The sequence below is a fragment of the Schistocerca serialis genome, chromosome 4 (assembly GCF_023864345.2).
Source record: "Schistocerca serialis cubense isolate TAMUIC-IGC-003099 chromosome 4, iqSchSeri2.2, whole genome shotgun sequence".
NCBI lineage: Eukaryota > Metazoa > Arthropoda > Insecta > Orthoptera > Acrididae > Schistocerca > Schistocerca serialis.
The window spans coordinates 760428712-760444367 of NC_064641.1; positions in this window are offsets into that span (position 1 = coordinate 760428712).

A 15656-nucleotide genomic window follows, 5' to 3' on the forward strand; every position below is an offset into this window, starting at 1 on the left:
GTGGCCGTCGAGGTTGGACAGGTGAGGCAGCGACGTACAAGTGCTGGAGGCCGATCTCCGAGGGCCGGTGAGTCTCCCAGGCGTACACGTGAAGGCGTAGGTAATAACATTTTACTGACGTGATTGCTTCAATGAATATTGTACTCTCTGGCGCTTAGGAAACAGGTTGACATGCTCGCCCAGGGGTCGACGAGGTATTCGATACACTCCTATGGCTCACGTAATTCTTCCACAGGTGAGGCACGCTACCTGACGACGTGGCGGCGGTGGGTGTGATAGCGGGGCCAGTGGGCAACCTGCGCACGTGCCTCTGAGGGCAAAATTGCTAGCGCTCTCGAAGACCAACACCCACTTACACCTGTACCCAGAGAATCTTACGAATGGTGGTTGTCATTAAGACGGAAGTCCTGGACTCCCTCAGCACACACAACGTACACCCAGGAAGCCTTATAGCTGAGAGGTGACTCTCAGGCGCCCATCCAGCAAGTGAAAGGTTTGCAGTCGGTCGACTTGACCCTTCACCAGAAGAAAGTCCAGTCAGTAGTGGTAGCGTGGTGCGATGGAGTCCACCAACAGCCGGCAAGCCGGTATTTTGTACCTGAAGTCTTCAAGCAAGTGGCAAGCAGCGCATCATAGGTCATCAGCAAAGGTAGCCCCTAGCTAGCGAAACTGTCATTTAGTCGGGATCGATGATGTAGTCGGTGTGACCAGACACAGAGGACGAGATATTCGAAACAGGCGTATTTAAAGTCAGACATTATTTGCCCTCGCTTAACCAAAGGTGTCAGCGGCCCTGTCCACACATTCTGTCTCTAGTATGGAGGTTTTTTCCTGCCTTCTCATTTCTCATCGCCTTGGAGCGATAGAGCTCGAAAGTTGTCTATTATTATTCCGTATCGTACAGTTTCGAGAACGACGATGTGGGTTCCGTCATGCTGTCTCGTGTGCGCTTATTGCTATAGCTCTGTTCGCTGTGTAGCAACGAGTTGCAAGCGTAGCCCTGCCTTAGTAGTACTGGCACTCTTCGCATACTCTAGATTATGATTGTGACACACAGTCTGAATTGGACGAGCACCACGCATTGGAGGATCCTCCCAATAGAACAAGAAGCCAGGCGTCAGAAGACTGTGACCTATGCGGAGAGGAGTTAGCAGGACCTCATCCCGTCTTTGTGGCCCATATAATAAATTTAGTGTACCTGGAAACATTGCTGAGCTACATTATTAGTTACCCCAGCTTCTGCACTGTGGAAGGTTTTGACAGCAGACCGATAAGCAATGTAGCGAAGAGATCAGCTGCGGCAGATGAATACCCAACACCGCATGTGCGGCGATTGTGACGACACCAAAGTGGAAACGCAGCTGTGCCCCGTGTCTTGTCTGACGAGGAGGTAGTACCGGGAAGACGAGGGCCGAAATATGGCTACGCCCCTCACCGACACCGACGATGCTCCCTAGGAACAAGGGAGTCGTACCTGCAACCAGAAGACCAGCAGATAGCGGAAGAGGCAGAGCCAACCACAACACATTCCACAGCGTCCAACGAATAGATAGGGTACACCTACGAACAGGGGAACGTTAAAGTGCAGTGTAGAATTTTACAGACAAAAACTACTGTTATTACTATTTATAATTTATGTCAGTTGATTGTTGTTGATTGTTGTTGTGGACTTCAGTCCTGAGACTGGTTTGATGCAGCTCTCCATGCTACTCTATCCTGTGCAAGCCTCTTCATCTCCCAGTACTTACTGCAACCTACATTCTTCTGAATCTGCTTAGTGTATTCATCTCTTGGTCTCCCTCTACGATTTTTACCCTCCACGCTGCCCTCCAATGCTAAATTTGTCATCCCTTGATGCCTCAAAACATGTTCTACCAACCGGTCCCTTCTTCTTGTCAAGTTGTGACACAAACTCCTCTTCTCCCCAATTCTATTCAATACCTCCTCATTAGTTATGTGATCTACCCATCTAATCTTCAGCATTCTTCTGTAGCACCACATTTCAAAAGCTTCTATTCTCTTCTTGTCCAAACTAGTTATCGTCCATGTTTCACTTCCATACATGGCTACACTCCATACAAATACTTTCAGAAACGACTTCCTGACGCTTAAATCTATATTCGATGTTAACAGACTTCTCTTGTTCAGAAACGTTTTTCTTGCCATTGCCAGTCTACATTTTATATCCTCTCTACTTCGACCATCATCAGTTATTTTACTCCCCAAATAGCAAAACTCCTTTACTATTTCAAGTGTGTCATTTCCTAATCTAATTCCCTCAGCATCACCCGACTTAATTTGACTACATTCCATTATCCTTGTTTTGCTTTTGTTGATGTTCATCTTTTATCCTCCTTTCAAGACTCTGTCCGCTCCGTTCAACTGCTCTTCCAAGCCCTTTGCTGTCTCTCACAGAATTACAATGTCATCGGAGAACCTCAAAGTTTTTATTTCTTCTCCATGAATTTTAATACCTACTCCGAATTTTTCTGTTGTTTCCTTTGCTGCTTGCTCAGTATACAGATTGAATAACATCGGGGATAGGCTACAACCCCGTCTTACTCCCTTCCCAACCATTGCTTCCCTTTCATGTCCCTCGACCCTTATAACTGCCATCTGATTTCTGTACAAGTTGTAAATAGCCTTTCGCTCCCTGTATTTTACCCCTGCCACCTTCAAAATTTGAAAGACAGTATTCCAGTTAACATTGTCAAAAGGTTTCTCTAAGTCTACAAATGCTAGAAACGTAGGTTCGCCTTTTCTTAATATTTCTTCTAAGATAAGTCGTAAGGTAAGTATTGCCTCAGGTGTTCCAACATTTCTACGGAATCCAAACTGATCCTCCCCGAGGTCCGCCTCTACCAGTTATTCCATTCGTCTGTAAAGAATTCGCGTTAGTATTTTGCAGCTGTGACTTACTAAACTGATAGTTCGGTAATTTTCACATCTGTCAACACCTGCTTTCTTTGGGATTGGAATTATTATATTCTTCTTGAAGTCTGAGGGTATTTCGTCTGTCTCATACATCTTGCTCACCAGATGGTAGAGTTTTGTCAGGACTGTCTCTCCCAAGGCCGTCAGTAGTTCTAATGGAATGTTGTCTACTCCCGGGGCTTTGTTTCGACTTAGGTCTTTCAGTGCTCCGTCAAACTCTTCACGCAGTATCTTATCTCCCATTTCGTCTTCATCTACATCCTCTTTCATTTCCATAATATTGTCCTCAAGTACATCGCCCTTGTATAAACCCTCTATATACTCCTTCCATCTTTCTGCTCTGAGCACTATGGGACTCAACTGCTGAGGTCATTAGTCCCCTAGAACTTAGAACGAGTTAAACCTAACTAACCTAAGGACATCACAAACATCCATGCCCGAGGCAGGATTCGAACCTGCGACCGTAGCGGTCTTGCGGTTCCAGACTGCAGCGCCTTTAACCGCACGGCCACTTCGGTCGGCCATCTTTCTGCCTTCCCTTCTTTGTTTAGAACTGGGTTTCCATCTGAGCTCTTGATATTCATACAAGTGGTTCTCTTTTCTCCAAAGGTCTCTTTAATTTTCCTGTAGGCAGTATCTATCTTACCCCTAGTGATATACTTCTCTAAATCCTTACATTTGTCCTCTAGCCATTCCTGCTTAGCCATTTTGCACTTCCTGTCGATCTCATTTTTGAGACGTTTGTGAACCTTTTTGCCTGCTTCATTTACTGCATTTTTATATTTTCTCCTTTCATCAATTAAATTCAATATTTCTTCTGTTACCTAAGGATTTCTATTAGTCCTCGTCTTTTTACCTACTTGATCGTCTGCTGCCTTCACTACTTCATCCCTCAGAGCCACCTATTCTTCTTCTACTGTATTTCTTTCCCCCATTCCTGTCAATTGTTCCCTTATGCTCTCCCTGAAACTCTGTACAATCTCTGGTTCTTTCAGTTTATCCAGGTCCCATCTTCTTAATTTCCCACCTTTTTGCAATATCTTCAGTTTTAATCTACAGTTCGTAACCAATAGATTGTGGTCAGAGTCCACATCTGCCCCTGGAAATGTCTTACAATTTAAAACTTGGTTCCTAAATCTCTGTCTTACCATTATATAATCTATCTGATACCTTTTAGTATCTCCAGGATTCTTCCATATATACAACCATCTTTTATGATTCTTGAAACAACTGTTAGCTATGATTAAGTTATGCTCTGTGCAAAATTCTACCAGACGGCTTCCTCTTTCATTTCTTCCCCCCAATCCATATTCACCTACTATGTTTCCTTCTCTCCCTTTTCCTACTGACGAATTCCATTCACCCATGACTATTAAATTTTCCTCTCCCTTCACTACCCGAATAATTTCTTTTATCTCATCATACATTTCATCAGTTTCTTCATCATCTGCAGAGCTAGTTGGCATATAAACTTGTACTACTGTAGTAGCATGGGCTTTGTGTCTATCTTGGCCACAATAATGCGTTCACTATGCTGTTTGTAGTAGCTTACCCGCATTCCTATTTTTTATTCAGTATTAAACCTACTCCTGCATTACCCCAATTTGATTTTGTATTTATAACCCTGTATTCACCTGACCAAAAGTCTTGTTCCTCCTGCCACCGAACTTCACTAATTCCCACTATATCGAACTTTAACCTATCCATTTCCCTTTTTAAATTTTCTAACCTACCTGCCCGATTAAGGGATCTGACATTCCACGCTCCGATCCGTAGCAAGATGTAGGGCAATAACAGTGGTAGACATAGTTAGGGGTGGTAGTAGGTGGAGTCGTCATTAATGATAGAGACGGTTACGGTGATGGGAAGGAGTATTATGTTGAGCGTAATCCATTTATATTATAAAAATGGTTGTATGGATGTATGTATATATGTATGTTGCTACATATGTATGTAAGTATGTATGTTCCATATCTCCTCCTAAACCACTTGACCGATTTCAACAAAACCTGGCGCACATACTGTTTGGAAAGAATCGCTGTGAGGTAAGAACCATCTTACATAACAAACTGGTTTGGGTGGGATTGAAAAAGCCGTGTAACCTACGGCACGGGAGTACCCACACTTCATTCATCCAGTGTTTGAGAATGAGAGCACTTAGTGACTTGCAGCAGATATTAAGCACAGTTTCAAATCTTTACGAACTTTGTCTTGCTCACAACCGCCACTAAATGATGAAAGGGAAAAAGTTTATCGGTATTACATTTTCGCTTTTCATGCTGTAAATCTGCTGTTTGAACCATGACATTTTAAAGTCTTTTACCTTTAATGCTAACTGTATTTGTGACACATTTTCCATACAGTATTCACGTGTACGTGTACGACTATGTATAGAAACATATCGTTGTAAGACACATTGGTTAAGAGATATGATGTCAAATACTGAGATTCGCTACGAACTGACACATCATGCATAATATTTTAATTTATCACTTCTTCATTACCAACTCTATTTGCAACACATTTCGCAGACAGCATTCACATATTCTAAAGAATGTAGCTACAGAAATACGTCATTGTACGACACATAGTTCAAGGACAGATGAAGTCATAAACACTAACATGACTGAAAAACTGCTGCATCATGCAAGACATTTCAATATATTACTTCTTTACCTCCAGTTCTATTCGAAACACTTTTTGATGACAGTAGGAGCATACACCATAGGATGCACTTGCAAACCTATACCACTGTACAGCACATGGTTTGGGAGATACGACGTCATAAACATTGAGCTACGAGGACTGCAGGGCGAAAATCGCTAGAGACATGGATGAAATATGTGTACAAATATGTATAGAATATTTGAAATGTATGTAAAATACGATTGACATCAGCATATGTGGGAAAAGCCATAGGTAAAAACCCCATAGGTAAAAACCCCATTCTAGACCCCTGGTACGATTTCAGTAAAATGTGGTACAGATATTAGTTACCATCTCGACAGAAATACTGTCGGGATAAGAACCACCAAGCCTCTTATCAATGTGTGGGTGATAATGTCGGGAGGGAAGGAGGAGGAGGAGATGGAAAAATCGAGTGGGGGAAGGATGAGATGGTCACAGATAAGTGGGAGGAGGAGATGGGAAGATCGACAAAAAGAGGAGAGAGGAGGAGATTGGCAGAGGAAGGAAGGAGGAGGAGATGGACAGATGCAGGGGGAAGGAAGAGATTGGCAGAAGGGGAGGGAGATGAGTAACATGGAGAGGGGAGATGAGGAAATAGACAGAGAAAGGAAAGAGAAAAAGATAAACTGCAGAGGGGGAGGAGGAGATGGATAGAAAAAGGAAGGAGGAACAGATGGCGTTACAGAGGGAGGGGAAATGAACAGTGAGAAGGGGAGGATGAGAGGACAAAGAGATGGATGAGGAGGAGGAGGAAGAGGCGGAGAAGGCCAGAGAGAGAGAGAGAGAGAAGGAGGCAGGAGGGGGGTGGGGCAAAGAGAGGATGGAATTGAGTGTCGAGGAAGAAATAGATAGAGTGGCTAGGAGGATGTGGACAGAGGGGGAAGAAGCAGATGAACAGAGAAGGAGGTGCAGATGGACTGAGATAGGTGTAGGAGGAGTTGGACAGAGACTGACGAGTGGAAGAGGTGGGCAGGGAGAGGAAGTGGAGGAGATGAATAGAGACGGGGGAAACACGAAATGGACAGATAGAAAGGGAAGGAAGAGCTGGGCTAATAGAATGTTGAAATAAATACACTACTGGCCATTAAAATTGCTACACCAGGAAGATGACGTGCTACAGACGCGAAATTTAACAGACAGGAAGAAGATGCTGTCATATGCAAATGATTAGCTTTTCAGAGCATTCGCATAAGGTTGGCGCCGGTGGCGACACCTACTACGTGCTGACATGAGGAAAGTTTCCAACCGATTTCTCATACACAAACAGCAGTTGACCGGCGTTGCCTGGTGAAACGTTGTTGTGATGCCTCGTCTAAGAAGGAGAAATGCGTACCATCACGTTCCGACTCTGATGAAGGTCGGCTAATAGCCTGTCGCGATTGCGGTTTATCGTATCGCGACATTGCTGCTTGCGTTGGTCGAGATCCAATGACTGTCAGCAGAATATGGAATCGGTGGATTTAGGAGGGTAATACGGAACGCCGTGCTGGATCCCAATGGCCTCGTATCACTAGCAGTCGAGATGACAGGCATCTTATCCACATGGCTGTAACGGATCGTGCACTCACGTTTCGATCCCTGAGTCAACAGATGGGGATGTTTGCAAGGCAACAACCATCTGCACCAACAGTTCGACGACGTTTGCAGCAGCATGGACTATCAGCTCGGAGACCTTGGCTGCGGTTACCCTTGACGCTGCATCACAGACAGGAGCGCCTGCTGTGGTGTACTCAACGACGAACCTGGGTGCACGAATGGCAAAACGTCATTTTTTAGGATGAATTCAGGTTCTGTTTACAGCATCATGATGGTCGCATCCGTGTTTGGCGACATCGCGGTGAACGGACATTGGAAGCGTGTATTCGTCATCGCCATATTGGCGTATCACCCGGCGTGATGGTATGGGGTGCCATTGGTTACACGTCACCTCTTGCTCGCATTGACGGCATTTTGAACAGTGGACGTTACATTTCAGATGTGTTATGAGCCCTTGGTCTACCCTTCATTAGATCCCTGCGAAACCCTACGTAGCAGCAGGATAATGCACGACGACATGTTGCAGGTCCTGTACGGGCCTTTCTGGATGCAGAAAATGTTTGACTGCTGTCCTGGCCAGCACATTCTCTCACCTAATGAAAACGTCTGGTCAATGGTGGCCGAGCAACTGGCTCGTCACAATACGACAGTCACTACTCTTGATGAACTGTGGTATTGTGTTGAAGCTGCATGGGCAGCTGTACCTGTACACCCCATCCAATCTCTCTTTGGCGCAATGCCCAGGTGTATCAAGGCCGTTATTACGGCCAGAGGTGGTTGTTCTGGTTACTGATCTCTCAGGATCTATGCATCCAAATCGAGTGAAAATGTAATCACATGTCAGTTCTAGTATAATATATTTGTCCGATTATTACCCGTTTATCATCTGCACTTCTTCTTGGTGTAGAAATTTTTATGGCCAGTAGTGTAAATACCTGGACGACACCGAGTACTCACATGGCAATGTACTGTATATTGTACAGAGGAAAAGTTGAGGAATAGTAAGTGACAGTAAGTTTCACACCACGGGTTTTTGTCCGTAGACGGGACAGCGCGAGGAGACAGACAGACAGGAGCTCTGCAGCGCTGACAGGTGTCGGCCTGGCAGGCGGCGAAGTCCCATCTCGCCGCGCGCCCCCACAGCTCCCTGAGGTGGTGGTGGCGGCGGCGACGGCGGCGGCGCCTGCAGGCACGCGGCCCGCGCCAGGAATGCCCGCGGCCAGCAATCGATTGCTGCGAGCGGTCGACCGCGGCCACCCACGCGTCGCGTCGCCCGGAGCCGACGCCGCGGCAGCCGCTGGGCGTGGTCGCGCCGCGCAGCGCCGGGCCCGGGACGGCGGCCGCGCGTCTTCTGGGCCACCCATCTGTGACGGGGACAGACAGGGTAGCCAAACATCGCGGTCGACAAGCGTGGGAGGAGGTGGCTTCAGCGCATTGTTCAGCTCGCGTGCTCTCAGTGCACGTCTGTAGGTCGTACTCTCTTCTGACTGGTGTAGCGTAGGCCGAACTCTGGTCTAAACACAAATTTTTCATAGTAACTCTGCCGCTGCTACAAACGTGCTTCCTGCTTTCCTTGATAAGCGCAGCTTTGTTACGGTTGTACTGTTTGCCAAACGCTTCCTGTGCCGAAAAACGGCATTCAGTCTACTATGAAACATTTGTCATCCCATTTAAAGAAAAGTAGTCGCTGAAAACATTAGATTTTTGCACATTTTACAGTCTGATTGTTTTTCACCATAAAGGAGAGAATTTCTTTTCGTTATTCGTCCCTTCCTGCCCTGCATCACTTTAAGTAAAGCACTGCACGAAATTGTAGAGAATTTGCACACGTAAAAACGTAGTGCAGAAACGTTGCAGATGGTTTATTTTATCTCATACATTGCAATATAAGAACTGTAGGTAAGACAAAGAAATTTTAAACGATAATTAAATGGACACCCTAGCTGCAGCCAGGCGTTGATATATTTCATTGGGGACATGGTGAAAATGTGTGCCTTGATCGGGACTCGAACCCGGGATCACCTGCTTACATGGCAGACGTTCTATCCATCTGAGCCACCGAGGGCAAGGGACAAGTCCCTGCAGGCGCACTACTCTCTGTGCCCTCCTTGGCTCAGATGGATAGAGCGTCTGGCATGTAAGCAGGTGATCCCGGGTTCGAGTCCCGGTCGGGGCACACATTATCAACATGTCCCCAATGAAGTGTATCAACGCCTGGTTGCAGCTAGGGTGTCCATTTAATTATCATTTCGTTCTAGCAAAGCTGCATGGTCATCTACGGTAACTGTTCTTTCAGGAACAGATACTACCGTCACATACAGTTAAAGAAATTTTATTTAAAATTGAGGACTGAACAATATCTCATTACGTTCTCGAGTTATTGATTTTTACATCCGACGGATGGAGGAGCACAGCTCACCCATCTCCGCCCCTGCCCATCGGGAATTATGTGGTCACAACAATCGTCATACCTCATGAAGGGTTCCAGATATCGAAACAAGTTTGTTTGCAAGTGTTACCACGCAAGGAGGCAGATATGTCTGATACATACTCGAAACTTTTTTATTCATCAAGATATGAAAATAACTCGTCCGCAGCAGTGAGAGGTCTGTTGCCCAGGATACGTACAAAAATCAGCAGAACTGTAGGAAAACACATGTGGCGTGCGTATCCACGTCCACAGCACATGCAGAACGGTATAGCAGGACGTATATTAAAGTCCGCATCTGCGAAAGGTTTCATTAACTTTGAAAAACTTGAGCACTGTATAGTAAAGCTAATTGCTTATCTAGTACACGGGAGTAATTTGCAGAACGGCGCACTATAAACTTAAAACAGGTATTATATAGTTTACTTAGCTCATCTTAGCTCCCTGAGAGAATCATTTTTGGTCCTGGATTCTTCCTGCATGAGTAATGACGCAAATAGAAACATTTCTCTATCATATTACTTCAAACAGTAATTACATTGGGTCATCAATGAACTGAAACCAGAACAACACGTAATAATCTAACCGACAGTACATAAACACACTGAGACTAAGACAAAGAAAAAGAGCCATGCGGTCACAACTGTGAATCTACTTACAATATTAAAACAATTAATATAATTACTATTTTGTTAGAAATTGTATTTAGAAGTAATTTTATCATTGTACTGTATTAAACTGGGGATCTAGAAAAGACGGAGAGGCTTCGTCCCCGCCGTAACCCTCAGTGCTTCACAACCCCACAACCGGCTACAGCAGTCCACTCACCCCATCGCCGCCCCACACCGAACCCAGGGTTACTGAGCGGTTCGGCTCCCAGTGGACCCTCCGCGAACGTCTCACACCAGACCAGTGTAACCCCAAATATTTGCGTGGTAGAGTAATTATGGTGTACGCGAACGTGGAGACAGCGTCTGCGCAACAGTCGACGACATAGTGTACCTGAGGTATAATAAGGGAAACCAGGCCGTATTCGCCGAGGCAGGTAGAAAACCGTCTTTAAAAACCATCCACAGGCTGGCAGGCACACCGGACTTCGACACTAATCCGCCGGGCGGATTCGTACAGGGGACCGGCACGCTTTCCCGCCCGGAAAGCAGTGCGTCAGTCCGCACGGTTAACAGGGCAGGCAATTTCATCATATTCAAACAACGATTTAATTAATTTCGTGTGACAAGGTATACAGTATTTTTTATTTAAAATTGTCGACATCAAATTGTTTTATAAGTTTCATCCCTGTGATAAAATATATAATATCTTCATACGATTCACAACTTATTCTTCTTTTCTGAAAACTGTTATTTTTCTCAAGGTTAGTTAAAGTGGCCGGCCGGAGTGGCCGTGCGGTTCTAGGCGCTACAGTCTGGAGCCGAGCGACCGCTACGGTCGCAGGTTCGAATCGGGCATGGATGTGTGTGATGTCCTTAGGTTAGTTAGGTTTAAGTAGTTCTAAGTTCTAGGCGACTGATGACCTCAGAAGTTAAGTCGCATAGTGCTCAGAGCCATTTGAACCATTTTTAAGTTCTTCATCTACTCAGTAATTGTAGATTAGATACATTTATTCTCTCTCTGCTTTGAATCATTCTACTTATTTTTTATGAGAAACCGTGGATCTAGACAATCCACGTGGAATTGAAACCATCACTGTCATATTATTATTATAGCTAACTGGCTACGCCAATTTCGATATTTTAATTCATAACACAAATTACTAACTGAAACAGATAGCTGTATATTAAAAATTGTATATTGCAACCAATACTTATCAACTGAAGACATGAAGTCTGTATACGAGTCCGCGATAATTTTTATTTTTAGCACTTTTATTTTCACAAGTCCGTCTTAATCACATAGATTTCTTTACACTTTATGACCGTTTTCGGCTTATCGCTATTTTCAGATCGTTAAAATATTCTGATATAAATCATCGTCACATGTTTAACTAGCCGATAATTTATATCAGAATGTTTTGACGGTCTGAAGATGGCGATAAGCCGAAACCACTCATAAAGTATAAAGAAATCTGTGTGATCAAGACGCACTTGTGAAAAGAAAAGCACTAAAAATGGGAAGCAATACACTGAGATGATATGTTATAACGTCGATACTTTTCTCTAGATCGAAATATACAAATTTCTCGGACTCTTCATTGATAAAAAACATCGTATAGTATACTGATAGGAAGCTAATCATGTTATATTTTACAGAGCATTATGTTTGTACATCTTTTTAACACTTCTTGCAATAATTTGAAAGCCACGAACTTCGCTTTGCCTTAGATGAGATGGTAAAAGTTCGCGAGAGAGTAAACGGATGCAAAATGCCCACCCTGAGATCCTCCGTGTATCTTTCAGTCTTGCAAACTCGACCCCTTAACAACTCTGTTGTTTCCCATCTAATTTACAACATTCGTTTGCAGCACACTTATATCGACAGAATCATTCAGCTCTATATCATCACACAGTTACGTCCTCTCCCACCGAAAATTCAACCGACTCCGTCTCCTGAATAACGAAACTAGTCTTGATTCACCTATTCACTAAATATTCTATTCCCCACCAAGGTTATGTAAACCTCTCCATATGTCACTAGTTCTTTCTTTCTCATTTCTGTCTCCAACTATCCACCCGTGCCCCGTGCCACCACTCAAATTCTTCTCCACATTTCAATTCACTTAAACTCTTTGTTTACACTGGCAACCTGGACCCGATCTGACTTCTACCCTTCACTCACCTACAGTCACCCCTTTTAGCAGGGCGGCGTTTCCTCAATTCCCATCGATTTTTTTTAACTCTCTGGAATTTCTTATTTTTATCTCGGGGCGGGGGGGTTAGTTGCACGGTTGAAGAGGTCTGTTCCAACACCTCAAATTTTCTTAATTAAGCACTCCTTTTTAGTTCAAATTCTTCCGGTTTAAGGAAATTTGTAGTGTTTCATTTTGAGATGTGCCACCTTTTTGTTCGTCATTTTTTATTTTATTCGTCTCTTAAATTTAAAAGCAATGCAGGCAACACTAATATTTTAAGAACATCCATAAAAATAATCTTGCCAACAATTTCAGCAAGACATGTAAATGTTTCACATTTTTAACTATATTTAAAGGATTTGTACATTTTAAAACAACTATGCTGTGAGGACGGGGCGTGAGTCGTGCTTGGGTAGCTCAGTTGGTAGAGCACTTCCCCGCGAAAGGCAAAGGTCCCTAGTTCGAGTCTCGGTCCGGCACACAGTTTTAATCTGCCAGGAAGTTTCAACTATGCTAGAGAGTTGGACGTTTGTACCCCTCAAAGACCATCCCATTCCAAAAACTGGGAGATGAAACAAAAATCTAGCAAAAAATGGCACCATTCCAGCCACTTTTAACTATTCATAAAAACAGTTACTGTGTACAAAGTCACAGAACGATTACAAAAAATAAAAACAGAAATGAAATACATTATGAAAACAGGACACATCATCACCATCATCCATTCGAATCGACTGCTGAATAAAGAGCTCCTTCAGGGTTCTGCATACATTTTAGTATCCAGCCATACACAGCCCTTTTGCTGCTACTTGTTTTTACATTTGTGGCCATCCAATAGATCACCTCAGTGGTTTCTTTTCTTTTGGAATTCAGAAAAGATATTCCCTGGACCATCTATCATCAATTTTGCGCACATCTCTATTTCTCTTCCTTATGGTCAGAATTTGGAGCTTTCACTTCTATCCGCTACCTAATCAAGTATTTTCCCGTTCCTCCCAGTGTATTCCAACATGTGTCTTTCCATTTACCTCTAGGTGACACCCAGTCCCCACGCTTTGACAAAATAAGCTAAAAAGTGGTAGCACAATAACACTCTAATCTTTCCGTTTCAGCTATACCGTAGTCTTGCTTTTGAAAACTCTTTTCAGTTGATCAGAATCACTCAAGACTATTATTACACTTTTGTTTATATCTTTCCCTGTCCATCCTATATTTAGTTGCCCAGTTACGACCCATCAACTGTTTCTTTTAGTTCATTGCGCATCTGTATAATTTTCATTCAGTCTGTAGGTTACACATTATTTTATACTTATTACAGCTGTTTTCGACCTGTTCTATCAGGCAAGTGCTTGTATTGGTTACAGTGTATGTGCTCTGGAGGCATGCAACACCCTCCCACCAAGAAAAGAACAGTCTTGGAATATATTTTAATTACATGTACATGGTAAGGATAAGCAACACATTACAGCAAAGGAAATTGCTGTACAGAGTTGGAGTGCACCGTAAGCACTGTCATATTTGAAAATCTGGAATCTCCTGCTCTCATTCTCAGCCTGGTTAGAATCTTGGTGAAAGTTAATCCTACAGACCAGCGCACAGATTTATGTGCAGTGCTAAAGAAACTTTACCTCTGTGCAAATCGTTTGTATCTCTAGTGCTTACTCAATGGTTGACATTGTTGCTTCGTAATCTTTTCATATTGTTGAGGAAACTTCTGTGCCAAAGATGTAATTTCGACTTCCAGTAACTATGAGAATTTCGGTCGCACACCATTTGAGTCCCCTACTGTAGGCTACGATTGCCCTTCGTTAACGCACAGATTGTCTCAGAATGTGATACCATAGAATAGGTTAAAATTGTTTACTAGTACAAATAAATGGAGTACAGAGCCAGCACTAACTGTTTAGTAATGTTCTGGGAGTATCTTTGAGGACTTCAGTAGTTAAGACGTCTCCCATAAGCAAGATTCATATGTTTGAGTCCTGGTCTGATGTAAATTTTCCTGTTTGGAACATATTCAAGGTAAAAGAGATTAAATGATTTTTTTAATGATCATGAGGATTATTTTTATAGTGAAGATGTTTTCATAATTTAAAACTTTTAGTTTCAATGATAATTTACCTTATTTTAATAACAAATTACTCCTTTTAATGTGAGTTTGTGCCTTAAATAATAAAAAATCTGTTTTTTCTTCCAGTTAAGAAACAATCTGTTCTTTATAAGTGACCTGGCTTGTTACTCACTACCCTGTTTGACATATTACTCGCACTGTATTGCAACAGCTTTTGAACAGACATTTGTTCCATACAGAAAGCATAGTCAAAACAGCTTACGAAGTACATATCCAGTGGCGGCCCCCACTTAAAGTTATGGCGATGTCGTTGGATTTGTTCAGCATGTTGCGAGAAATCCTTCACGCCACATGTGTGACGTATCTCAGTATGCCATGGTTAATGTAAATATTATTTATAGTAACTGTTATACAGTCTGCTAACGCTTTCTGTTCTTCCCTGGAGGACAATCTTGTGAATGCGTTGCGTATCTGATCCTTTATCCATTGAAATGACTTTGAAGGAAGTTTACAATAAATGAACGACTGCTTAATGTACCTAATCTGTTGGAAGTCTGAGAACCTTCACTCTCTCTCACTCCAAGTCGCATCCTGAAATACCGTCAGCTGTTTAACATGGCATTAATAATCGCATGAAAATGAATTGTTGAAAGTGCATGAAAATAAGAAATCCATAATTCTTAGGTGTAATATTCATATTAGTGTGGCAGATTGTCCTTCATTAATCGATAACTACCTCGTTTCGTTGATGTGTACAGTGATATCTGCTTCAGAACTTGTACGAGCTGTGATGTACAGTTCTTAAGTTTTTATAGAACATCATCACTGAAGCATGTTATTAGGTGAATACACAGTAATGCTTGCAGTGTCAAGAAGCACACTAGAACATATCGTGACAATGTACGTACAACCACGTGGTAGCAGGTGGAGAGATTTGTATAGAATACTTCAAGTTATTTCCGTCTATGGGCAAACTGAATAAATGCAATTTTTGCCTTACTAGATGCATTTCACCTTTATTTATTCAGACATCTCCAGTGGCAGTAGGTGCTGTTGTCTATCACAAGCATGCTTGCTGTTCTCCGCTATTCCTCTCATAACAGTAGTGACATATCTTCTCAGCTTATCTTCCAAACTGCACATACCGCCATTCAACCATAATATCACAAATACAGCAAGGCCAATTACGAAAC